Raw genomic sequence first — 26,982 nt, 5'->3', positions numbered from 1 at the left:
AGAGTTGTTAGCCAAACCATGTACACGCGTTTATCTGTAACAGAGGACGGATGGATGTGGAGTCGTCATCTGAGGTAAGTCCAGCATTTACTTGTTTATTTGTTTGTTTGTTTTTTAAGCTCCTGTCATTTGCTTGTAGTTCTCCAGTAGTTTCACCAGCTGCTATTTGGAGATGACGGTGGGCTGTCTTTTTTTGAGAAGACCAGTGAGAGGAGAGTAAAGCAGTTGGGCAGAAAAAAAGCAAAAAGCGAAGAAGTAAAAAGACAAACCTATTAAAATGAGGGAAATTGTAGAGCCACATGTGCTTCATTAAAAAAAAGATAATTAGCGAGTTACAAGCTAAAATTGTCTGGAGCAGTAGTAATAAAGGGAGCACCTGATATTTTAGCAAATTAGCTAAGTCCATTACAACACTATGCTGAAAAATTCTGCCTGTTTCAAGTGACCTTCAGAGGCATTATTTTGGTTGTGCAAGTAGTGCGGAGCTTTGGGGAATTTGACAAGAAGTTTAAACTTTTCAGAATTTGTTGACATGTGCACAGCCAAAATGATGGAAAAAGTAATACTAAATAGAAAACAAATTTCCCCAGTGACGTAGAACAGTTAAAAAAATAGAAAGCCATCTTTTCTAATTTTCTAATTAAAGATAGGAGGTCAAGGAAGTCAAGCAAAAAAAAGAGAAGAGAATCCAGATTCCAGCCCGTCATAAATGATTTAAAGCTGTGGAAGAGCGAAACAAGCCTTCATCTTCTCCCTGAGGGAGGGGCTGTGTGGCTCTCAACCTGTGAGTGTAAAAGTTTTGGTCTTTGAGAGGTTTTTAAATGACTCGTGATTTGAGAAGGAATGACAAAAGAAAAATGCTCTTAAAATTTCGCTAAAGAAGACACGATACGTAATTAAACATACATTTGTAAGCCACAAGGGGGCAGTGGAAAGAAACTTACAAGAACGCCACCATTAAATTACGCGGTGAACTCGTTAGAAAAAGTTTGTTACCACATCTGACTTTAAGAGTGGAAATCACAAATGGCTCATTATCTGGTTAAGTCCAACGGTCCCCCTCTATTTATTCATTTTTAATAGAAGGGTCTTTCACAGCAATCCTTGATGGTGCTGTAGTGCTGTGCAGGTGTGTTAAACATAAGGCCCGGGGGCCAGAATCGGCCCAGCCAAGACTCCCACCTTGCCCACTAGACAGCTTTAGAAAGGATTTGCAGCTTTTACAACTACAACACCCCATCCTCTTAGTTCAAATCATACTACACAACATACTTAACTGATAGATTAACAACTAAATGACAGAAAATTTCAATTTTTTCCACTATTTAATATAAAATTATCTTTTTTTGTTTTGTTTTCTTACAGTGAGTCCAAGAAGGGAAAAATGAGATTTTAGGTGAATTAATCAAATCCCTGGGTTTGTACCAGGAAGGATATAAAAAATCAAACCTGTGGAGATATCTGCTCTTGGGAATAAGGAAGAAGGCGAAGTTAGCACCAGTTCTCCACAATATTTTCTAAGTGATTCCTCACTTTATTCCTTGTTTGTGGACAGATAGTGTTTAAGTTTCAATAGGTGTGGCAAATTAGGAGGATTAAAGGAGTCCAAAAGGAGTAAGCTGAAAGACAGTCCCGTTAAAAACGAGTGACCGATGATCAATAAATAAGTAATTCACACAAGAAACAATCTGAGAAGGGAAAATACTTCATAAATGAACATTTCCAGGTGGGAAATATGGTGGTTGGAAAACCTACCAGCCTGCAAACAGCACGATTCAAAAAGCTTGCAAATTGCATTTCCTGTTTTTTAAAAATAATTTTCAAGAAACACCCTCTAAATTTCCTCCAAGCGCTCTGCTAGATGGTTTTTAAATTTACATGTGAATGTGAAACTCCAAGGTCAGGGCTGAATTTCACAAACCTGAGAAGTGAGTTGATAAGCTTTGGGATTTCAACTGGTTTAAAGTTAGGAAGATAGGATTTACATATGGAGATTTGTCATTGTTTAGATTATGTTTATGCTATTGATTCTTAAATGAACCCTATAACTTCTAAAGCACCCTCTAGTCACAGGGTGTATTTAGAACCTGTTATGCAAACTGGAAAATGCTGAGGGACTGCTGTAGAGTAATTAAACATATGCAAGTCTGAGAGGCGGTGCGTAAGGTTCAGTTTACTGTGTGCCTCCATGGCCTACGATGGAGTCCATTATGTCCACCCCTTCCCCCTTTTTTGCTGTCTCAACAATTAAACCAGTCAAGGTGAGGTGACTGTACACTCTCTTTCTTTAAAAAAATGGGCAAGTGGATAAAAGCATAAGCTGGTATAATAGTCCACTCTATGACCCACAGCACAAATGAGTTTTCTTATTATGAAACATTTCACCTGTATGTCAGCAGTTGCCATGGAGATTTTGTGGAGATATGCAGGGCTCTGCTTAATGGTCTGACCTTAACCTTGCACTTTCTCCACTGTATGCTTCCATGATGTAACAATCACAGTGGAATACTTCATATTGTAAATCAATATTTCAAAAGGCAGCCTGTTCTCCCAGCTCTCCTTCACATCTTCACACATATCAATCGTTATTTTAATATCAGAGAAGCCCACGAAAATGAAAAGAGTGCTCGACCTCGTTTCATTTTCACGTCTGCACGCTTTACATGCTGTATTTCTCAAACTAAGTCTTCCATAGCCTTGAACCACCATTTAAAAATCCATTCCCATCCCCCATCTGCATTTGTCTTTCTGCCCCTTTCTGCCCCTCTGTCCTGCTCTCTCTCTCTCTCTGTCTCACTCTCTGTCTTTCTCTCTCGCTCTCTCCTGCAAGCTGTGTCTCTTTCCTGTGTGCTGGGGGCCAGCAGAGGGGAAGTACACAGAGAAAGAAAAGCACTCTCTGAGTTCAAGTGCACGGGCTTAAAGACACAGCTGGCCATAAACAAAGGGTTACAGGATGAGGAGAAAACAGGCGTGGAAAGGTGGAATAATAACCCTGCTGATAAGTTAGCCATGTACTCGAGGACAGTATAGGGCTCATTCGCAAATACACACACACACACATGCACAAAAAGAAATTTTAAAACATGTGAACAGGAAAAAGGGGGAAATATGTCTCCTCCCCTTTCCTCTTTCCACATACACTCCTCCTATTCCCCCCTACCTCCTTTCTCTCAATCTCCGTCCCTCCCTCTCGCTCTCCTTCATTCCTGCATGCACACACACACATACACACATATACACACACACACAGCTACACACACACACGATGACTGATGCCTTCTCCCTCCTCTTCGTGCGTTCTCCGTTTTCTCAGCTCTCTGTGGCACCTCTGAGACTTTTGGCTTTTTGTCCTCTGGTTAAAACCGTGCGGTGGAAGCCGTTCTGCACAGCTCCAGCACCATGCTGTCCCAGCTACAAACTGAGAAGCAGCCGCAGCAGGAGCGGATCAGCCTGCCTCTCACTTTACTGCCTGTGACTTTGTCGGCCGCCTTTCCGTCCTGCACTTTTTCCTCCTCATGGTTGGTGTTAATTTCCTTTGTCTGTAAGGCATGTTTCCCCTCACGTCCACAAAGGGATAAAAAAAGATTTTTTTTTTTTGTTGTTGTTTGTTTGTTTTTTAATGGTGTGTGTGAAAGACGAGGTGAGACAACAGTGGATAAAATGTGATGAGGCTGGAGTGACATAGAGATGCAGGGCTGCAAGTCAAGAGGCAAAGCACTAAGTCGAGAGTGAGGATGAGGGAACAGAGAGGAAGATTCAAGTTGGAAAATATACGTGGGAAAAGGTAAAAGAAAAATGGGTTTCCATCTTATTATAATATTTTCTTATTTCCTTCTTTCAGTGTTTTATTTGGAAAGTAATCATGTTTTGTTTTTTTCCCCTTTTTTTGCCTCTTTGATTCCTGTTCTCGGATCTGCTTTCATTTGCGCACATAAAGTCATTTTCCTTCCTCCCACTCCCATTTTCCCCATCTCCATCCTTCTCCAATCTCCAAAACATGCCTTTTATCACCTCTGTTTGCTTAGCAGAATTTGCATGTTTGCTTTAAAACCGTTTTTCCTTAAGTCTCGGTCAGTTACAGCTCAGGGCTGGTTTTGGGGCCCAGCTGGGAGGATAACGGGGAAGGAAGAACGGGGTTGGGGCACTCACTTTTGTGTCGTTTTTGTGTCTGTCGCTGTCTTTGTAAATCTTCAACATATTATGCGTTAATAATGATTGTGTTACTTAGTGAATGTGTCTTCGGCCCGTAATCAGATCTTCAGCTTCAGCTGATATGAAACTTAAAAGAATGTGGATTATTTGGTCATCATGCTCCCGACTTTGGGACCGACACGTCCCACCCTCTACTTCCCCTCACTGTTTGTTTGTGGTATCAGTATGCATCCCTCTCATCTCGTCCTCACCCCGCTGTTTTTTCATGGCTTCGCCTTCATTAGGTAGTTTTGACAAGTTACTGTCATATTGGAAATCTGTAATATAGCCTCGTCCTGATATATGTTCTTAACAATCCTGACCACCTTGAAGAAAATATGATCCAGGCTCTCATTCCAAAACGCACAGATAGTGAGTCTCTGTGCAAGGGTGTGCCATTTGACAAAGGGGAGTAAAAGGGTTTTCGTGACTAGGATTAGAGTTTGAATAGGGGGACGATCGCAGTTCTGAGCGTTGATCTGAATACATCTGATTTAAACCAAGACTTAGTGTTGGTACCAAAGTCACAGGCGGCCGACCTTGGTGTCTGGTTTGTACAGGGTGTAGCAACAGAACAATAAAGAGAAATACACAAATCACCATGCCCAGTTAAATTTGAGCAAACCTTTATTCATTTTACTTCTAAATTCATAGTTGGGAGATGGATATAGAGTAGTAGATATGAGAAATCCCTCTGAATAATCTGAAGAGGACCAAAATAGAGAATGTGCTAATGGTTGCACTAAAAACTCTATGCTAGATACCCGATTTAATGCTTTGGACTACCAGTTTACGTCCCGTGCATTATTGGCCAAAAGTATAAAATCGTTTGTATTATCACAAAATACCCCCGTATTCAGTCATTTGACTGCATAATGAGGCTTAGATTTAGTGCAAAAGGAACATAAGAGAATAGTAAATAGCTTATTTTCACATGAATTATTTTGAAAGGTGTTTTCCCAGTAGTGGATTGAAGTATCAAAGCATAGTCAAAATGTTGCATAAGCTGTCAACTGTATTGTGTGGCCGAACCATCTAAAACCGCAACATACTCAATTTGCTATAATTGAAAACTTCAGTAAACTCACAAATATTCATATCTAAGAAGTCTAATCGTTATCAGTGCAGTTACTGATTTAGTTTCTATTAAGCAGCAACAACTTCAACTCCAGTGTAACCGAAACGTACAGCAAAATCTCAGAAATAATTTGGATAATTGTACAGCTCATTGACCTTAATTCCTGCATTAGTGAGTGGCACTTCAGCTTGTACATCACAAAGTGTAGCTGTGCGGTGTACACGGTGCAAGGGGGATGATGATATTTGGGATCCGTGCGTCATTTTGAATTATTTTCTTTGTTGTTGTTGTTCTTGTCCTTTACGTAGGATTATTTAGACATTATTTACAGTAATGACAAATTCCTTGGAGTTTGATTTACCCACATTTTGAGTTTGGTTCTAATAAATAAGTGGGTTGTGTATTTTATTATTTTTTTAATCATGTTATGCCAAAATAAGGCAAAAAAAATAAGGCAACTGTAAAAAATTAAGCTAATTAAGCACTATCACTTTTCATCACTCAGAGCAAATGAGCAGTTTTGACACTGACTACACGGCCACAGAAGTGTCTTGCCATACTGAATCCTTTGGCAGAAATAATGGATTGCCATGGCTTTTTGAAGTGACAAAGAACCTATCAGTTATTTAAAACCTCTCAACTTGAGGCTGCCACTTACTGACCCGAGCACATCTAAACATTAGAGTGGAGAGGAAGCCATTCATGTGTTTCACTTTCTAAAACATAACTCGGCCTTCGCTATCAATTATGTAGTTCTGGTGTGAAAGAGATGGGGAAAAAGGGCCACACACAACAGGCAGCCAGGCCCAGCGTGAGAAAGCGCTGCACCACGTGACTGCTGTAGATGTACTAACGCTCTCTCACGGTCTGAGTGAGAGCTATTCCCCCTGGACTCAGTGTTCCAGTTGCATCAGTGTTTGTCTGCCTTCTCTAGGATATGGGGCTGAAACGGGGCAGGAGCTGAGAGAGCTCCATCTGGACATCCATAGGGCCCTCCTCCTTTATTGGCACGAAGCCGATAATGTTGCTCTCTGTTGCATAGGATGCAAAGTTTTTTGCACCAGTTTAAATCTCTAACTGACCTTGTAAAAAAAATTTTTTTCTACCTCTAAGAGATGCATGGCTTGAATTATTTTCAGCTGCCTAGCAATGTTTCATATATATTCAAGCTAGCTTATTACTGCAGATACTTTTGTCTCTGTTGAAATGTGTAAATATTCATGTTCAAATCTCGGCTATTGAATGCAATAAAAGGCCCAATCTTTTATACCATACACATTAACCAACTGCACGTTAATTACACATTAACACCTAAATATCCATCAGGCAATACTATACAAACTGATATAAATAAATACAACAAATTACACCACTTTGCATTAAGGAGTACTTTCACCCGTAACACTGTTAAAATATGTTGTACTTCCATGAAAGTAAAATCTTCAGTGCAGGGCTTTTTTATTAGTGTGGGGGTAGTGTGTGTTTATTAAGTGGGGTAGTGCATTTTCTGTTTGTATTCAATGCTTAACTGCAGCTGTTAAATAGCACTCCTTTGCTTTTATTTTTAATAGCTAACATTGATATTGGGCTTAGAAATAACAACAGATTAAAAAGATTATCTGAAGTACAGCTACAGTGAAAAAGCAATCATGGTGCCAGCATATATACTCATAGAACATAAAGTACCTTCTTGTATTTTAAGGGGAACCATGCCTTGTCACTCTGGTGGCATTCTTCATTGCATGCTTTTACTTATTTGTACCTCACAGAGCACAGTCTTCAGCCTCTGGTGGCAAATTTGTACCATAATGTAGCTGACCTTTAAAAATCTGCAGGTACAGGGGTTCTTTATTCCAGGGCTCACAAAATCGCTAGCCCGACGTCCCGGGGCTAGCAATTTTTCCAGTCGGGGTACCAAATTCTATCTCAGCCCTGCCCGTCGGGCTATCATAGGAAGGGAAAATATATGTCAGTGCTTTTGCATTCTTTTGAAAATGTAGCTGAGTAATTATGTCATTGGCATCGATGAGCCACTGCCAATATGTGACATATTGAAATCGCGTTTGAATTTGTGCTTGTTTTTTGCTTTCACTTTCACTTTGCGATCGCGCGAACGGTGTGTAGAGAGCGGCAGCACTGATTGGTGAGTGACGATTAATTGCGCACCAATTCCTCTGACATCGTCTTATCACTCATTAGCTTGTCAAACGTGACAAGTGAAATCTCCCACAGCAAGCTTAAACATGTGAGAGGTTGATTGCGCAGAGAATCGCTGACCGTTATGTAAGTACATGTGTAAAAGCAGATGGATTTACGCCGGTATTTTAGTTCTGCTGAGCCAAATAAGACAGGTCAGGGTGAAGAAGGGGCAGCCAATGAAAAGCCTACCACAAAACGGAAAAGTTATGACAAATCAGACTATGAGGCAAAAAGAAAGCTCAGCTTTTTTGGTTTCATGGACAAAAGAATTTCTGTGGTTGGAATATGACGAGCTAAATAACATGATGTTCTGCCGGGTGTGTTGTGAGTTTCATTTCATTTGAGTCGACAAGCGCCTTTGCAACTGGGACCAGTAATTTTAAGAAAGACCCCATCAGAACCCATGAGAAATGCAAGAAATGCATTATTGCTCAGTCTGCAATAGCTTTCCCAGAACAAACAGCAATTGCAAAAAACATACTAAAAATAAACCAAGCACAAGCAGAAGTCCTGAAAAATCTTTCAAAAGCGTACTATGTTGCAAAGAGTTCACTACCATTGTCAAAATTTAGCAGTCTTTGCAAACTTCAAAAAGCAAATGGCCTCGATCTTGGTTCCACTTACCTCTTACCCTTGACTTCAGTGGAAATTTCAGATTCAGGATCTGACACAGACTGATTCATGTTCTACACAGTTCTTACAAGTTCATAGAAATTTCTGTTCAATTAGAAACAAGTATTTGAGTTGATGACTGTGATTTTTATACAATTGTTGTGATTTGTGTTTTAACAACTTTCTGATTAATTTTTGTTTCCGTTACAATATTATACTTTGATGTATAATATTGTAACGGAAACAAAACATTAAAAAATTGCTCTCTTTTTTATTCGGGCTACTTAAATTTATTTTGGGCTACCAAAAACTGAAGAGTGCCTGCCCGAAGGGCTACCAGAGATTTTGAAATTTTGCGAGCCTTGTATTCATATATTTTATTATTATTGTTAATATTATTATTAATATTATTCATTCGTACACTTGAAAAGAAACAGGTACAGGAAGAATAAAAACTTCTTTGAACCCAGGAGCTTGGTACAGGCGATAGTGCTGTACCCAGTAAACAGTAAAGCCTTAACAAGGAGTGCAGTAGAGAGCTGTAGGCCTAGAAATTCACTCCTACTGCACTCCTGTTTCTGAGATGTGCAGATAGTTTAGAAGCATCATGATTGCATTTCTTTCTCGATTGTTTAGCACATATCTTAGTCACAGCTCTTTAAAAACGTACATTTGATTAATGTCAGAATCCATATCTGCCTCTAACTTCAGTGGCTACTGTTACACTCTTAGTGTTTGGTATAAGTCACCTCTTTAATGGCTTTTATCAAACACATTGAATTTAAGACAGTAAAAAATGATAATATGTAACATGACTCTTTCTCAGCTCAATGAGACTAACAGAAAAGTGTATACACTTAACATCTGTTTGCTTATTTAGCTCTTCTTTATATTCTGGTATTGTGAAATGAATCTTCTGGTACATTTGGGGTGGCTGTAGCTCAGGAGGTAGAGCTGGTCCCCTACTGATTGGAAGGTTGGTGGTTCGATCCCTGGCTCCTCCAGTCTGCATGTCAAGTATCCTTGGGCAAGATACTAACCCCAACTTGCTCTCCGATGCATCCATCGGAGTATGAATGAGTATGAATGTCGTTAGAAAGCACTAAGTGTAGATAAAGTGCTTGTGAGAATGGGTGTGATTGGGTGAATGAGGCATGTTGTATAGAGCGCTTTGAGTACTCCGTGAGAGTAGAAAAGCGCTATATAAGAATCAGACCATTTGCCTCCATGATTTTTGTCCACTGGAGTACAGAGAGGACAGTGAACCTCTGTCACGCTGGGTGGAGGTTGTTTTCATTTTTTCCTCCCACCTATTACTGTGTCAGAATCTTTTCTGAACCTGGTTGATGTGAATGAATAGTTTCCTCATATATGGGCCAGGTGGCTGCCTTGTGTGTTCAAAAGCAAGCAGAGGTGGTAAGGTGGGGGTTAATATTTGCAAGCTGTAGGAATGTGTTTGGAGTCAGCAGTGAGAATTCCTCAGTTCTGCATTAGTAGGTCACAGCATTGCTTCTTACCTCCCCTAACTGTCTCAATCCTCTCTTTCCCCCTCTTCCCCCTTGTCTGTCTCATTTTTCTTCCTATCCAACTCTGTCACGTCTTTATCAACACGTTCCTACCACTGTCTCATTCTTGATGCACATCTTTATCTGCTGTGTTCTGACTCAAGTTTTGATCCTCTGCACTTCTCCTCTCCGACTCTTTAGATGTGTGCGAGACATCTAAAGAGCCTCGGGAGTTGGGGGTTGGGTAAAAAGCAAGAGATAGTGAAACTGTGTGTGAGTGTTGATAATGCTATAGTGCAGGGCTCTCCTGCTGGCTCCTCTTCAGTACATCAGTCATGTATGATTTATGGAGTAGGTTCCTGAGGAACTGGCTTTGTTGATGTCATCCGGGATCATCTGTTCAAACAGTCATGTGAAAAAGAAAGTTTTCACAAGACTCTGTAAAAAAACAAAACAAAGTACACCCCATGATTCAATAGCTCACAGGACCACTTTTAGCTGCAATAAATCAAAGTAAGTGTTTGCTGCATGACTTTATCAGTCTCTCACGTCATTGTGGAGGAATTTTTGGCACACTCTTCTTTACAATGATACTTTAGTTCATTGAGGTTTGCAGGCATTTGTTTATACAAAGCTCTCTTAAGGTCCTGCCACAACATTTCAATCAGGTTAAGGACTTGACTTTGACTGGGTCATTACAACACCTTGATTCTTTTCTTTTTTCAGGCATTTTCTTATAGTAAGTAAGTAAGTAAAATTTATTTATATAGCACTTTTTAAGACAAAAAGCTGTTACAAAGTGCTTCACATGGGAATGAAGGCATGTCAAACAAACAACATAGCAGTATAGAAGCATATCAAACAAAGCAATAGTGCAGTATAAATATAGAATAAAACAACATATTTCACACGAACATTACCTAAATGCCTGTCTAAACAGATGTGTTTTAAGCTGATTTTTTAAAAGAAGCCACAGTGTCGATGGTGCGGGGGGGGGGACAGTTCCACAGTATTGGAGCCAGGGTTTGAAAAGCGAGATCCCCCTTCGTTTTCAAACGGGTCCGTGGAATAGATAGAAGGCCATTATCAGCGGATCTAAGAGTCCGCTTTGGAGAGTAGGGTTGGAGAAGCTCGTTGATATAGGTGGGGGCCTCACCTTGTAGAGACATAAACGTAAAGGTGAGGATTTTAAACTTATATCTATACCCAACCGGGAGCCAGTGCAGGGATTTTTAGTATAGGAGTGATATGGGAGAATTCTTATGAGCTTAGCATCACTGTCCTGTTGCATGACCTAGTTTTAACCAAGCTGTAGCTGTTGGACAGATGGCTTCACATTTGAGGCTAGGACACTATAGTGTACAGAAGAGTTCAGGGTCAACTCAGTGGCTGCAAGTTGCCCAGTTCATGTGGCTGCAAAACAAGCCTAAATCATCGCCACAGTGCTTGGTCATGGGGGATCATATGATTATTGGGGTTATCTCTGTATTATTGTAGGGTATTTGCCTTACAATATAAAAACCCTTTCGGCAACTGTTGTTGTCATTTGACAATAAATAAATACAATTGAAATTAAAATCCTTGCCTTGTCACAGCTGTGCCTAGCAGTTGGTATGTTATGCCTGGTTTTCCCCAAACATGGTGTCATGTCCTTTTAAAGAAAAGAGGCTTTTTTCTGTAACCTTTCCAAGCAAGCCACAGTTGTCAATCTTTTTCTAATTCTACTGCAATGAACTTCAAAATGTGACATGCTAAACTTGACTGCCGCTAGTCTGAGAGTCAGGGATTTAGCTTTTGGGTTTTTCACAAGTTCTCTGAGCATTGTACAACTTGACCTTGAAATGATTTTGCTTTCACAATCTTTCCTAGAAGATTGTGGCATTGCATTAGCACACACCTGAGAGCTGCAGACCAGTAAATTTGCCCAAAAGTCTTTTTTTTACAGAAGTGATGACACTTGCAGATGATCAGTTTATCTAATTCACTTGATTAGCATTCATCTGTTCATCCTATTCATCCATCCATCATTTCTCTTTACCACTTACCCAATTAAGGGTTGTGGAGGACTGTACCCTCTCCCAGCTATCATAGGGCAACAGGATAGGTAGAACCATGACATTTCTATAGTCTATTAAAATCTTAATTGTTATGGAAGCATTAAGGATGTACTTAGTTTTTTACAGAACTGTATGGAGTCATGTAAAAAATTTATTTTTCACATAACTGCATATCACATGAATTGATTCAACTACAAACCACGTTTAAAAAAGCATAGTTGCACATTTTTGAAAATATAATAGATATAATAGATATAATAAAAAAGATACTTTTTTCAAGAGATGACAAAACTGGCACCACTCTCATACCTGTCCATTATATATAATGCTAAAAAGTCTCGTCTGGCTCCTACCAGCACCTAATTGTATATAAATAAAATCAAATGGAACATTTTGTTTACTGAGCCCTGGTATTATCTTGTGTGCTGGTATGTAATCTTTCTAACAAAGCTCGATTAGCTGTTTCCACTCTGTTTTAAGTTAATTTAAGCTAGCTCCTGTTTCATACTGACAAGAACCATTTAAATTCAAGTAAAAAATATGCATGAGACACAAATGCTAAAAGCATATGTTGTTTATTGATAGTGGTTTAAAGGGTCACTGTGTATCCTCTGGAAGCATATTGATGGCATTCACAAGGCTCTTCGTTACACTTTGCAGTGATACACGCACTCTGCAATGAGGTGTCGTCACACAACGACTCCCTTGAGCGTGCCAGCTCTCTGGTGCCAGGCAGGGAAGAGGAGAGAATACAACAGGGAGGAGGGGAGAGTACATGAAGATAGAAGGCAAAAGAAAGATGAAGGTGTAAAGAAACATGCTGTCTGAGAGGTAGAGACAAGTGGGTGATAAAGCGAGACAGAAAGCGTCTGAGGGGGAAGAAAGGGTTTAATGCTAGACAATGGGAGGAGGTGCAGTCATTGAAGGGGTGGAAAACAAGGAAAAATTTCAGTGTTGCTCAATGTATCATTAGAAAATAAACCTTGTGATTTCTTAGCACAAAAGGTTGTCAGTTTAAGAGCCAAGTAGTAGTCAAACTAATATCCATACATTAAGAATTGTGTAAGAATGAAAAATGTTTAGGATCAAGGAGTCTGTAGCTGAGTTAAAACCTGCAGTCGCTGCCTGTTCTTTGGTCAGTAGGTCGTCAGGGTCACATCTGTAAGATGAAAGGAGAAGCTTTGGTTGGCTGCTTCCACAGAGAGATGGAAGGGTCAGGAAGTGGCCCCAGCACAAACACCAGACTTATTGTTCAAGTTCAAGGTAACGCTGAATAGGGTTTTCATTCACTTAGCTCAGCCCTCCATCCCCTGACAAGCTGCTGTTTTTCAAAAGGGTCGTAATTAGAGGAAATACTGCCTTTGGCATCATCTGACGTCGGTTTCTTGGTTATAATTGCAAACTAATTATGTCAGTTTTATTTATTTAAATAAGGGTTTTGGTGCCGACCTTTGGCTATTTTTAAAGAGTTATTGAAAGTGAATCGTTTAAAATATTGCTCTCACGTGGCTCATGTTGAGGGGTGCCCAGTCTCTGCCCTTTCAGACAGTGAACAAGGTCACAGCCAGAGGGTCAGATGTCGGGGCAGTGTTTGCCCCTCCTCCACATGTAGCTGCTTCCCCGCCTGCCTCCCGCTCTGTTGTGTCTGTTCACTCGACAGCTCCTCATTAACTCCTCACATGGGATTTCCTGTTCACCTCCTTCACTTTCCTGTTCATGTTCAAAATGGAACAGCATATTAGCTCTTTTTACAAAACATGAATAATTAAATCCTTCACAGTTATTGTGCTGACTCTGTGAACCAACGGCCAAAAGTTGTTACTGAACACTAGGAATGCAAAAGCTAGTTGGAGCGCAGCTAGACCAGTAATGGTGCCAAACCTTTGGGAAGTCGAAGTCTGTAATTGATGACTTTGTGCTTTCAATGAATACAGTAAAGCCACGCGCGCACACACACACATATAGGGACATAATTCAGAGTCTGACGCACTCCCTTTAACAGAAAGTCAATAACAATACAGGAATGATTAATCAGTCGCTCCATGGTCCCACCCTTTCTACTCACCACCTTCCACTCTCCCTTCGCAACCCCACTCACCCTCTCTCAGCTCAGTATTGATCTGAATGCATTTGCCTCCCATTTATCCGTTAGCACCCCTCCCCCATCACGTATACACTGCCACTGCATTGAGCGGTCACAAAGAACCTTTTACACAGGAATGTTTCCCATGCGCACAAATAACGCACACACTTACGAGCGTGTGCACGTGCAGTCCAACACATCACTGCAGCATGCGCGTCATGTCACACTTTGATAGGTACTACACTTAACTGCATTGCACTGGGGGATTTGGCTTGATTATTCCGGGCTGTGGAGTGCAAATTAGGAGGGTCCATTTCACAGTGCAGGTGCATTACGTGTTTGTATGTTGCCCACACATTAGCCTAAACACAAAGCTGCATTTTAAGAGGTTTAACTGACAGCCCATTTGATCCCCCTCCTCTCCCCCCACATTCTAGTTGGTGGCACACAGGTTGCCATGACACCAGACTGTTTTGTCTGCCCTTTGACCTCTTTAAGGGGCTCTGTGGTCAATCAGGCATTACATGTGAGGGGCAAATAGAAGAGAGGAGAGCAAAGGGGGGGGGGCTGCATTTCCTCTGTAAAAAATTAGGTCCAAAAGGTTCCTCTATACATCCGCTTTGTACTGAACAGAAGGTGGGGAGCCTCCAAGAGGCTTGCAGTGAAACAAAGACACATGTGCACATACTGACCTGGCAGCGCTCTGGAAGGGTAAATGAACTAGGCTGGAGCTCCCAGGAGGTGGGGAGTTATTATGCTCATTGTGCAGTCGGCCAGCTAAAGCTGTTTGGCTGCTTCTTTTGAAGTTATATTTATCAAACCAGAGCAGGAGGCTTAGCGCTCCAAGCTGGTGCATTGCTTTGTCCATACTGCAGAACGCATGTGTGCACCGAGATGGCTTTCAAACATCAAGGCTTGAGAACCTTGATATGTTTATTTAAAAAAATAAAAAATCTTAGAAAAATAAGCATAAAACACAATTTAGGTTACAGTGTTTCTAACAGTGATGCCTTTCCATGATAGCCGTAAGCAGTAAAACACTGATATGATAGCATCTAATAGCATTATCCCTTTCTGAGTAATTCCTCTCATAGCAAAAACTCACAGTAGGTAAATATCAAATCATTTATTAAATGGAAGCATTCAAAAAGCAATAAACAGTTTTCTTTTAAATTAGACTAAATATAATGAAATTAACTGAGATGCATAAAAAATTAGATACGGGTTCATGTCATGATGTTTTAAGTGGTAATAACTAATGATTTGATTGTGTCATTTTGTTTTTATTCTCTCAGTTTATGCACCTTTTGATTTCCTTTGAGCTGAATATTTGGATCACTTTTCCCTTGTTCTTTTTTTTCTAAATACTGACATTAAAATGCTTAATCAAAATTAAAACTGTGTCAACATACACAAAAATGGTGTTTTCCCTTTGTAGTTATTTTGTTTGAGTGGTGTAATTAAACAAAAATAATTTAATTACCTTTTTTCAGAATTTGTACTGCTGCAGTAGTGACCGTCGTCATTTCGTTTTAATCTCCTACATTAAATTGGTTGCTGACATTGAACCTGTGACCTACTGTGTAAACAGTCTTTTCATTCACAAGGTCAGTTTTACTCACTCTAACCTTGATACCATCTGTGTTATCTTTGTGTTTTTCAGTTACTTTTTGGTTCGAGTCTAAAGGAAGATCCAGAACACGTCGACATGACAGCAATCTCAAGGTAAAACCTCAGTAGGACATTTGACAGATTTCTGTGGAGAAATAAAGGCCTCTTGTGAATGGATGGCTTTCTCACACACATATTCATACTCATGTTTAAACAATATGTTATTGTACACATTTCATTTGTTTCTGTTCTTGTTCTTTTGTTATGCAGCCAAATTAAATATTGACAGATAATTAGTTGATACCTGTAGCAGGTTGTAATACAACTGTCAAAATATCAAAGAGAAAATAATCCACTTATTATCAGGCCTTTGATTATTCAGTCATACCAGGTAGTAGTCTCAAAGACAAGGACATTTCTTTTTTAATTTGCCCTGTTATGTTTTTCTGTAAAACAAAGCCCACACTTAACAAAATAAAAAGATGTTAACACTGCAGGAAAATGCAACAGAATTTCCTGTGTAAATTAAATTAAGGTTTTCAGCTCTGTTAATAGCAGTTTGCTTTAAAGAATACAAATAAAATAAAATAAAACGGCACACTGTCAGTGAAGGGTAAATTAATTAAAACAGGTGCAAACAGAGCCAAATAATTTGTGATCATGAATTCAAATTAATCTCTTTTATGATATTATCTGATGACGATAATGTGCAAAGTCCAATTGCATCTATTTGAGTACATGTGGGAATAGTTTAGATCTGATTGGTTTACACAGAGTAAAGCGGACACAGCTCTACCTCCTGCACGCTTCTATGACTAAGCCAGAGCAACATGTCCAGTAGTAGTAAAGTCAACCATCTCGGGTTGTGTGCTGTATGTGAGCAAAAGCATATTTTCATACAATGTCTCATCCTGACACTCCTGACATTTTTCTAAACTCATGTGAAAACAGCTGCAAAGTTACCAGTGAATTAATTTTTAGGGTGCGTTGCAAAGAGTTAAAGTGATAAACGAACTGAAAGATGTTTTTCAAAGCTCAGTATAGACTTGAGGGACTTAGTGAAAGCATCTTTGTCCAAAGCCTGAGTCATGTATAGTCCCACTGTAAAGTGTGCAGATTGAAATATCTGCACTCTGGCAGACTAATAGCTCTCTTTCATCATCTCTGTTATCTGTACAAAAATATAGATCCTCAATAGTCATTACATCTATTTTTTAATTTAGAAATGTATGGACCTTTAGTAAATTAAAGATCGCTTGGATGGCAGTGGCATTACTTACAAAATTAATTCATTATCGTCATATTTCAAATGACATTTAGAAAGGCTGTAAGCCAAAGGGCAGGCTTCACAGATATATTAACATACACGCAAGCCACTTTGTTTTACAAATTTTAGCCCAGAGGCACAGTGAATTGGGATAACTCCTTAGAGCTTTAAGAGTCTAAAATATTTGTCTTTGCCTTATTAGACATTAAATAATGCTTTTCCTGCAGTTCAGTTAAATTTAACCTGTGGTGCATTTTACCAACAGCTGAAAACCCAACATCAAAATATTTTGTGATGTCTAAAAAGTGATTTTAAACCAAAATGCAAAATAAAATCATGAAACCTTAAGATGCAATCAGATTTCAAACGAGGATGCTTTTGGGGGGAAAAAATGGACCAAGCTCATTTTCAGTTAAACACCCCTCTACCACCACAAAGCCACCCCCTTTAAAACTCAAGTACTTCATTTCCAATCAGATCCATTCTTTCATCAGGCATGTGATTGGAAACTTGGGATGGGAGGCATTATGAACAGCCACTCACACACCAATCCCAGTATACGTAGCTTGACAGCTGTGCCATAGCAACAGTTTGGCTATTTGCCAGGCTGTTAGAGTTGCCAGGCAAAAGGTTCCCATGGCAACATTCATTTTGCCATCTTGGTATATGTGGATGGCGTCAACCAAAGCAGATTACTTTAGGTTAGAACTGCTTTTACCTGGGGAAAAAACACACATTACATCAGATCACTGTCACTCTGTAACAGTAAAAATATCAACAACAGCGTGAAGATGCCTTCTGTCAGAGATAGTGTTGGAAATGCAAAGGGAGTGGCAGAAGTTGTATGCTAATACTTGATTTAGAAACCTGGTTGATAAAAATCAGATGGTACTGCACACTTTCACAGAAAACAGGTATTTTCCACTTTAGGTATTTTCCTAATTGCATCATCACCTACAGCAAGAAATCATTTACAGTAAACTTATCTTGTTGTATCGACTTGTAAATCAGGGAAGTTTTTTTTAAAGAGACTGAGTGATATCACATTCTGCGTCAGCATTCGTGGATGATGATCAAGTATGCTAGGAATTTTGAACTTGAAGTTACACCAACCCATTCGGGAATTACTGCACACATTTTTCATAGTGGAGTATTTTTTGTTTTTTACAGCCTGCTTAAGGGTGGAGCGAGCAAGACAAAGAGGGAGTGGGTGAATGATAGCTGACATTGGCACAATTACACTGCATTTCTGCGTGATTTGACTGTGAACTACTGCACACACGGAGTAAAGTAGAGGAGCTTGTTGGTATGTAAAAATGCCGGCATGTGTGTGTTCAAAGGGCAGGAGGGGGGTATGAAGACAGAGGGTGGCTAAAAGGGTAAGAGGCGGGAAATGGGGACCCATGAGGGATGAAGCAAAAAAAAAAAAAAAAAAAGCCAAAAAAGGTTGAGTGGGTGAGGGAAGGAGGAGTGGGGGTGCACTTTGGGACAGAAGATTGAAAGGGAGTGGCAGAAAAAGAGTGGTTTGGACTATAAATGCATACCAAGAAAGAAAAGAGGAAGAGGAGGAAGATGTGCACATATTCACCTAGCTTTTTTTTTCTTTAAGTTACACCAAACTGCAGCTCAATTGGCTCAAGGCTTTCAAGATAGGCTATTCAGTTTCTTCTTCTCTATGTCTTTAATGCTTCTTTGTTGGAAGTCAGATTCCTTAAATCCTACATACCAGCGAATGCTTTCATGCAGAGCTCCCACACATATAGCTCTCTTTTGTCAGTGCATCCAGAAACGTTTTAACTTCTTGATCGCAGAAGTGTTTACATTTCTGTAATCATCTTTACTTTGATATCATTTCATGTTACATTTCTGCCCCGATAAGGGTCTGCTGGAATCCTTTAAACGCCATTTGCACAGCATATCATCTTGCCCCAGTTATGTCTGAATGAGTGCTCAGAGTAGCCTATCACTCCTGGCTGGTCTTTGCTGGAATGTATCACTGTGCCAGCAAATGTAGCACCGCAGCACACAACAATTGCAATTTCTACAGAGAGCATCTACATCCACCTAAAAAGTTTCAGTTTAGCAATCATTTTGTGATGTGAAGGAAATTTCTGTTTGACTGTGAAGCAGAAGTCCCCCAGATTTAGATGTAACAGCTGACAGCAGAATTGATGCTTGTGACAGTGTTATGGCAGATGGCCTTTAACTCCCATGAAAACCTGTCAGCGCTTAAGCGGAATCGGACAGTTGATGTGGATGAAATGCTGCAGTCAGTGAATGTAGGAATTTGGTTCAACAACAGGTCGAAGAATAATATTGCTTGGTGACTTTTTTTTCTCCAAAGACAAAATTCAGGCTCTGATAGAATAGGAGACTGTGATTGTAATTCTTTGCATGTAGCTATTCTTAGACAGTCAACCCCTGGAATCGTATTTTGTAGCTGTCAGTGTCGCTCTATTGCAGACTAGTGGCACTGATAGAACAAGGGCCAGAAGGGGAAGTAAGCAGGAGTTTGCCCAGTCACCAGTAGAGGGCAACAAGCCCTAAGAAATGGTTGAAAATACTATGAATGAATGGATAAATTGAAGTTTTTGTAGTACTCACACTTGCATGAGAGGCTTAGATGTCAGGAAAAGGATTTTCATAGTTCTGTTCCAGCATTGTCAAATTTCAGACCAGCAAGGTTGTCTCCTTCCTACAGTACATTTGATTACATAAGCCATCCTCCAGCATCATACATATGCATGCCGAGAGTCTTTGTGCTTTTGTATACATGTGCTCTGTACAACATGTGCCACTGCAGCCACTTAACACTTTCCTTCCCGTGGCATCACTGCAGGACCGTAGGTGAATTTTTGTGTGGTTGCAGCCGCCTACAGTTCCCACGTTTCAATCATGATTGCAGGTTCAGTCCCCATTTATTACAGCTCAGAAGTAAAATGCATCTCTTATTCTTCTTTTCCTGCTATTCATAAAAAAGAAATAGAAAACACACCACTGAAAGAGCTCAATAGAACCCCCCCACACACAAAAAACAGCCCTTTGTAATGTCAGTGAATCGATTTTTTTGCCCAAATCCAAGAGCAAACAGAGACGTTCCATAGCACAATGAGAAGTGCACAAAAGGAAATCAAAGGATAAATTCCCATTTGAGTTTGTGCGACTCAGTCTCAACACTTGCTAAATTCTGTAGTGAAGAGGTCACTTACACTATGAATGTATTGCTGAAAGAGTAAAGCGGGGCATGGGGTAGGAGGCAGAAAGGTGAGTATGTACACAGACGCCTACGTCCTGCTGTTGAAATCTTGTCTGGAGTCTCTACAGTCTGTGCTCTGCAGTGTGAGGTAGTTGGTTGTATGGTTTCGCATAATAAATAGCACGGAGATAACTGTACAACCTTCTAGCTTTCCCTGCGGAGTCACTTCTAGCCACGTCTAGTGTACCACCAGCAGAGAGGTAAGTATGTTTTGTTACTCTGTGAGCGGATCTCCTAGTGTTTAATGACACGGCACGTCCTTTTCAACTGCAGCGCCTTTTATCCCCTCAAGGTCTTTATCATGATGCTCTCTCCTTTGGGCAAACCCTCATGAAGTCTCTTTCCCGGGTCTGTGTCATTTCATGGGCAATATTTGTGGCAGTTGGATTGTAGTTGTTGGGATGACTACCCACTGCTTGACAGGTTGTTGGCTGTAAAGCAATCAGTGGCTTATACTGCAGCAGAAATACCCTTAAGACAGGACGCCGAACGTCCATTTTTATCAAGCAGCTGACTCTGACTTTGAGTAGAAACTAATACCTAAAGAAAGAAAAACCCTAGAAAATAATCCAACTGCCCTATATTGTGAGGAAAGGGGCTGCTTAACAAGCTGTTTGCATATAACCACACAGGTTACTTTAGGTGTTTTTAAAGCACTAAATGATGAAATAAGACACAAAAGATGCAATTAATTAATATATGTAAGACTACACTCGTTAAATGAAAATAACCTACTACTCTCTCCCTCTTTCAGTTACCTCACATAAGTAACATTCATCATATACAGCTTCACTGTGACATTCATGAAATCCCTGCCTGTATTTTTGCAGCATTTCACAGTATCCACGCACTGCTGTATACTACCACAGGTTGAGAAGCCTTGCGTGTCTGCCGTTGTACTTATACCCGTTTCATTACCCTGAAACCTTCCCTGCCTCCTCCCCCTCTCCTTTACCCCTCAGCAAGTCAGACTGGTGGTTCAAACAGCAGCCATCTGCAGTGCGTTACAGTCACCCCCCCCCCACCGTGCCTCCTGGAAGGGGTGGAAAATAGGGGGCATATATCAGAAATGTGCTGATTCTGCACTGTCAGTCGTAGCCTTCTTTATCATCCGCCACGCAACACTGCTCTCTTGCCTGAGCAGACAGTTGAACATCAGACAACTGCTAGGTGTGTGGAGCAGTGATAATAATGTGCATGGGAGGAAGTGCGATTAACCTCGCACGTTCTTCTATCTCTGTCACATGTTGACATAGTAAAGACCGTTTGCGTTCGCGACCTCTTGTACCTGGTTTCCATCTCCGCATATACAGCAGACTGCGCATATGTGTGAGCAGATTGTTATGTGAACATATTTTCATGACGTCCGCATGCGCATATGCTGCTTAGAAAAATGCCTGCAGGAGTTGTTGGGACTGTGAGTAAAATGCTACAACCTCTATATGAAGTGCTGCGAGTTCCTTGAAGCGCCCGCTTGCTCAGGCAGAAATTCTTACATTACTCTGCCTACATCAGACTTTGCGCGATACTTTGTGAAAACCGGCGCTGCCACAAACAATGCCATGTGCAATCTCTTGGGGTGCATCGGCGAACTAGAGCATCCTGATCCTGAGACAGACAAGGCAGACATCATCCTAGACTGATGATGTCATCCCTGTGGAGCACTCCCAGTGCTTTGTCTGTCAGTGGCACTGCAGAGTGCAGCTGCAGGCACACACAGACACACACACACCTGTCCGTGACTGTGACGTTCTGCATTTGTGACTTGGGTTTGCTGTTCTGCTAGAGAGGGGCTTTTTCTTGGTTCTTCAGCCAAAATGGCGCCCACATTGCCTCTGTCTTGGAAAGAGATGCTTTAGTTTACTGGCAGAGGAGAGCAGGCACAGGCTCCTGCACTCTGAAATCCATCCACAGCCAGAATATGTGTGTTGTAAACGCCCAGGAGTTTGTCTGTGTGACATTAAAGCGGGATTAGGTGGATTATATGTGCTGCACAAGACGAGGAACTCGCATTCGGTGCAGAGGAATTGCGCCGACCACTGAATGCACACATCACAGCAGATTGTGTAAACACGTTCTGTAGTGCTGTTTCTATGCAAATTTAGGTGTCTTGCCATTACAGTATGATTGCAGCTACGGAGGAGGATGTTAAGAGTCTGAAGAGTGTAAATTCAGTATATGTATAGAATACAAGCGGCAAACTGACACAGACTACTATATAGCCTATATGAATGCAGCTTAATTAGCCGAGTGTTATTAGTGAATGCTCTTTTTCCTGCTTTGTGTATTTATGGAAAAATCCCTTTTGAAATAAGGTGAAGATGGATTCACTTCATTTGCTGTTGGTCAGTTCTTGCTTTTTAGTGAGAAGGCTTTTGAAACTTTCACCTAATGATACAAGCAATCAATGTGCTTCTATTTATTCCTGCTGTTTTCTTTATCTCCTCGCCTATTTTATTTTTATAGTTGCCAAGGTCTTAACTAGCTTTTCATTACATTGAGGTTTTTTATCAATTCATCACTGCAGCTACTTTGTGGCCAAAAGCAATGTGTTTTCGTAGTCAGTTTACCCCCATTTACTCTAAATGTGTGAGGCACTGGTGATACGCTGCGTTGTAAAACATGGTCAGAACACTTTAGAGCCATTAATGACGCTTACCCATCAAGTGTAGTGTTTATGCTCGCTCTCGCTGAAGAGCCAGCCAATCAGTGGGTCCAAATTGGATTTACTTTCATTTCTGAATTTCCCTGGGGGCTGTATGATTCTGTTACCCAACAAGCACAATGGCAACTCTCTTTCCTCCCGGAGACGAGCTCAAATATTAGAATCAAACTGCCTTAAGAGATGCGAGCTGATTGAACAAAGAGCGGAAATATTGAATGTATTTGTAGGTACGTGCAAAGCTGTTGCAGTTTTGTTACTTATGCATGCAACACGGGTGCAGGTTTTATGTTATTTCCTCATTGCTCCTTAAACAGCTCCCCACATTTCAGACTCATTTGGATGAATTCGGCTGTACAGGATGGCTAAATGCATGTTGTTCACCTCTGATGTCAAGCTGTATAATCAAGACGCATTTTACAATTAGCAGAGCTTTCCACCATGGCTTTATTTAGTGTGTTTGAAGTCACTCCAGCTGCAATTTACAGCAGTGTTGGAGCAACACCATAAATCCTGTAATCAATTTGATGACGGTATGATTGCTGTACACATATGAGGAGGCAGTAATGTCAGCCTCTCAGGTTCATGAGACTCCTGGGCTTCATATTTTCTCTCTATTCTCATCCTATTAGAGATTCTGACCCTCCCCCTCCATCCCCACTTTCTGCTAGCCTCCCTGCCCCCCCCCATCCCCACCTCCCCTCACACATACACACACACACGGAGTTCGTCTCGTTCACACACGCACACACACACACACTCACACACACACACACACGCTTGCATGCACTCACGGCACTCACATTCCCTCTCTCCTTCCCTCTCTCACACTTTCACATAGATATATGGAGCTCGCAGACTGGAGCGTGTGTGCGACTGTGTGCGTGTGTGCGTGCGTGCGTGTGAGCGTGTTGGGGAGGTTACCGGGTTTGTGCGAGACTCGGAAATACGTGTGAGGAAAAAGAGGGAGATGGAAGGATGACGACCAGAGAGTGTAAAAGAAGGAGAGAGAAAAGGAGGAGAGGAGACTTGGATAGAGGGAAAGGAAAAAGAGATGGCTGGAGACCACTTATGCAGCATGGAGGGTAAATGTGCGTGTGTGTGTGTGTGTGTGTCGTTTTTAAGTGTTGGATAGTATGTGCACCAGGCGGGTTGGTGTGTACACGAGAATGTGAGCGCACAAGTAAGCGAGCTCTTCTGTTTTTTTCACCCCTCTCTCTTCTTTATTTTTCCCTTGTTTGCAGCTCTGTGTGTTTGTGACAACAGCCCTGCAGAGACAAAAGGTGAAGCGTTGTATAGGTGCTGCTGTTAGTCAGGCAGGTAGGCAGTGAGAAGAAGAATAATGGAATCAATACTATTGTCTGTAACCTACCTGCCGCTGGGCTCCCTGTCTGGCCCCGACAGAGACCATCAGAAAGAGAGGGAGCTGAGAGGAAACACAGAAGCACTCTGACTGGGGGAAGAAAAGGAAAGAAGAGGCTGAGTGTAAGGTGAATTTCTTTCTTTTCTTTTCTTTTAAAGCATTCATGTCACAAGTTCAATGTAGAATAAGAATGGTATTTTTTTATGCTGCTTTTAAAATGATTTATAATACAAAACTTTTGTCATCACTAATTCACTTCACATTCTTCTCTTTGACTGTAATAAAACATGCTGCATGAATAAGCATGAGAGCCCTCCTGTAAGTGCCTGTATTTGTGGTATTTATTCTGCTCTTCTGTCTTTGTTGCCGTATGCTGAATAGCCTTTCAATTAGTATCTAGAATCTATGCTGCATGCTGTCGAGGTCATGTCTGCGTTTTGTGTCTAAGTTGCCCTTCATTTTAATTCACATTTTCTGTTTGCACCTTATTCGTGCATCTCTGTTTTAATTTATTCCCCTTCACAGCTGTCAATGAATTTCAGTGTTATGACAGGCAATAAAATGACACGCATTTTAATTAACCTGGATATAATCATTTCTGTGAGCTGCGTAATTAACTCAGAGTTTTGTTCTCTGGATACTGACAAGATTTTAAACAAACCTTCATTTCCACCTCTTTTGCAGTTATTCCAGTCATTCCGGCTGTTCCCTGTGGTCTGCCCCAGCTGCAACTGTTAACAAAGAAAGCCTCAAAAATCGCAGCTCTGTGTCCCAAAATGTGAAGGCCTGACGCTTATAAAGTTAACCTGTAGGTAATTCGTGATGCATTAATATGCATTAATGCAGTTCAGTTTAATGCAGCAAACTGATGTGGACACATTGCGGCTTTTTATTTTCAAATTCATGCAAATGTTTTAAAACAAGATGGAAACATTATTTCTCCACAGATGAGCTATGAAATACAAATATTTCCAATTTCGTTTTTAATTGTATGGTCATATGCAGTCTTCCCCAGTCAGTGTGTGTCATTCTGTCTGTCTACCAGTGGGTGGCGTTGCCTTCTAATACTTCTACGCAATGACATTTCTTTCTTTCTTTGAAGTGTTTTATAGTGATATCACCACAGTGACCAAGCAGTGCAATTATGTTATGTCATCTACAGGTGGATTGATAATTTGCATGCCGCCCGTGTCCTGCTGGGGTTCTTCTTTTTTCTTCATAATCTTTGAAAACTAATTTCTTCTTTTGCTGGTAAGTTAGAAGACAGACGCTGCCCTGCGTTCAGAAATGGATGGACAAAACACAGTGCAACGCCGTAATGATGAGAACTGCACGGAGACGTTGTCGATCCTGAAAGACGCTTTGAAATGAAAAAGTCTCAGACTGGATGGAGTAATCTGAAGTCCTCTTTACAGCGAGTTGTGGAAAATGTAACTTTCGTACCGCCACAGTTACTGAGAACAAAAAGAAAAGGTGACCTATGCAAAGTCTGCATACATATTTAAATGATTATTTGTCAGCTTTGACAACTTTAAGATTTCAGTGTATGTGTGTTAAGTTCCAGCGTGTAAAAGGTCTAGTAACATATTTCACATGAGCACAAATTGATTTTTAAAACCTCTTCAGCTCAGTGGGCTCAGAAAAGCTATTAGAAACTGTAATTTGTCCACGCTAGCTCAGAAATTATGTCCAAAACTCCTGTGGCATTCACCAACAGTTTAAAATTAATTGTTTCCCCTAAATTAATTGTGTCTCCTCCACAATGAGCTCTCAGCGGCTGCGTTTCTGAGATTATGTGTGCCTGCTGTGAAAAATGTTACTTTATATCTGATTTGATGCACTGCAGAACAAAAAGATTAGCATGGATAAAACGTGGACAAATCTGTCATGATTATGCGCCGATTACGCTTTAATTGAACTGATCAGCTTTGCTTCTAATCTGCAGCAAACCAGGAGCCCGGTTGGTGCCGCAGAATCCAAATGTCAGATGAGGTCATTTCTTTGTCTCGGTGCAGTGACTCTGCAGTTCTCTCATTTAACTCGAATGAGTTTAAACTCATTTAAACTCCGTTTTGGCATTTTTGTATAACAACTGGCTCCGTCTTTACACCCTCTCAGTGTATTTTAATTTTACAGTATGCCCCTCTGTCCCTGAGACCCTTAACCTGTGAGGTCAAAGCAGGTCACAGGTGAGGTCCTCGGGAACAGGGCTGCATTCAGTTTCAACATCCTGTAGAGGAGGGGATCATTTTAGCAAATATATTCAACATGATACACTCCTTCTCTTCTACAAAGTATATCTGATACCACTTGCAGTTAAAGTGGTTTCTTTAAAAGCACTTTAAGTGCAAGAAAAGTGACAGGCGATACCTGTCACTGTTTCTTCTGGATTTCATGCATCTCACTATCTGTAAGTGACCGTCAAGACTTTTCAGGTTGAAGAAGAGAATGGCTGCTTGTCCTGCAGCACAGACCGTCTCAGGGAGCCAACCCTTCTGGCTGACTTTGTGTTACAGACCCCAGTTGGGGTGCAAAATAAGAAGACAGCCAAGGGTTGTGACCCCGGCATATATGACATCTTCAAAAATCTGTGGCGTCATTTATTTTTTTTTGATCATGTACAAGTTTTCATACTTTCCTGTTTGTTTGTTTTTTAACAATTGTATGTTAATAAAATGTGAAAACGTACTCTGTGTAATTCTTTTTTTAAATAAAAGATGTTATTGGATGATTAAAAAAAATGCACTAAATATACCGTATCCCAGCTTTCCCCTAATTTTATCTAGACAGTCTCTGAGATTAGGGAATTCTCTGATCCTGCTCTATTTCCTTTTTTTTGTTTTGTTTTAAGTGTCAAATCTTCCATATACATAAAGTCTTCTTTTCTCACAGCCAGACATTTTGAAAGCTCTGAGTAAGTTTGGATATGTAGCAGCAAAAATGATCAAAGTGTCCTTGTCACTAGACACAATTAAATGCCCTCAAACATACACGCACACACTCATTTGGGATTTTCCATGTCCAACCATCTGACTAGCTGTCTGACTTTGGCAGTCCTGGAGCACACTCTTGCCTAATATTGATTGGCCTGTCTGTGT

The 26,982-nt window shown here is 40.7% G+C and overlaps 1 long non-coding RNA gene across 6 annotated transcripts; it reads left to right on the top strand.

Annotated features, from left to right (window-relative positions):
* Positions 1 to 26,629, top strand: LOC102075973 (uncharacterized). Of its 6 annotated transcripts, XR_003222319.1 has the most exons (5): positions 3,167 to 3,518; positions 3,636 to 3,784; positions 15,389 to 15,450; positions 23,766 to 24,011; positions 24,569 to 26,629. It is a non-coding gene; the product is annotated as an uncharacterized LOC102075973 (long non-coding RNA). The 6 variants fall into 6 exon arrangements; XR_003222320.1 differs by lacking the exons at positions 3,167 to 3,518; positions 3,636 to 3,784 and adding an exon at positions 1 to 74; XR_003222318.1 differs by lacking the exons at positions 3,167 to 3,518; positions 3,636 to 3,784; positions 15,389 to 15,450 and adding an exon at positions 23,336 to 23,606.
* Positions 26,630 to 26,982: the final 353 nt, after the last annotated feature.

The sequence above is a fragment of the Oreochromis niloticus genome, linkage group LG11 (assembly GCF_001858045.2).
Source record: "Oreochromis niloticus isolate F11D_XX linkage group LG11, O_niloticus_UMD_NMBU, whole genome shotgun sequence".
NCBI classification, from domain to species: domain Eukaryota; kingdom Metazoa; phylum Chordata; class Actinopteri; order Cichliformes; family Cichlidae; genus Oreochromis; species Oreochromis niloticus.
This window is presented reverse-complemented; position numbering and strand designations above follow the sequence as displayed.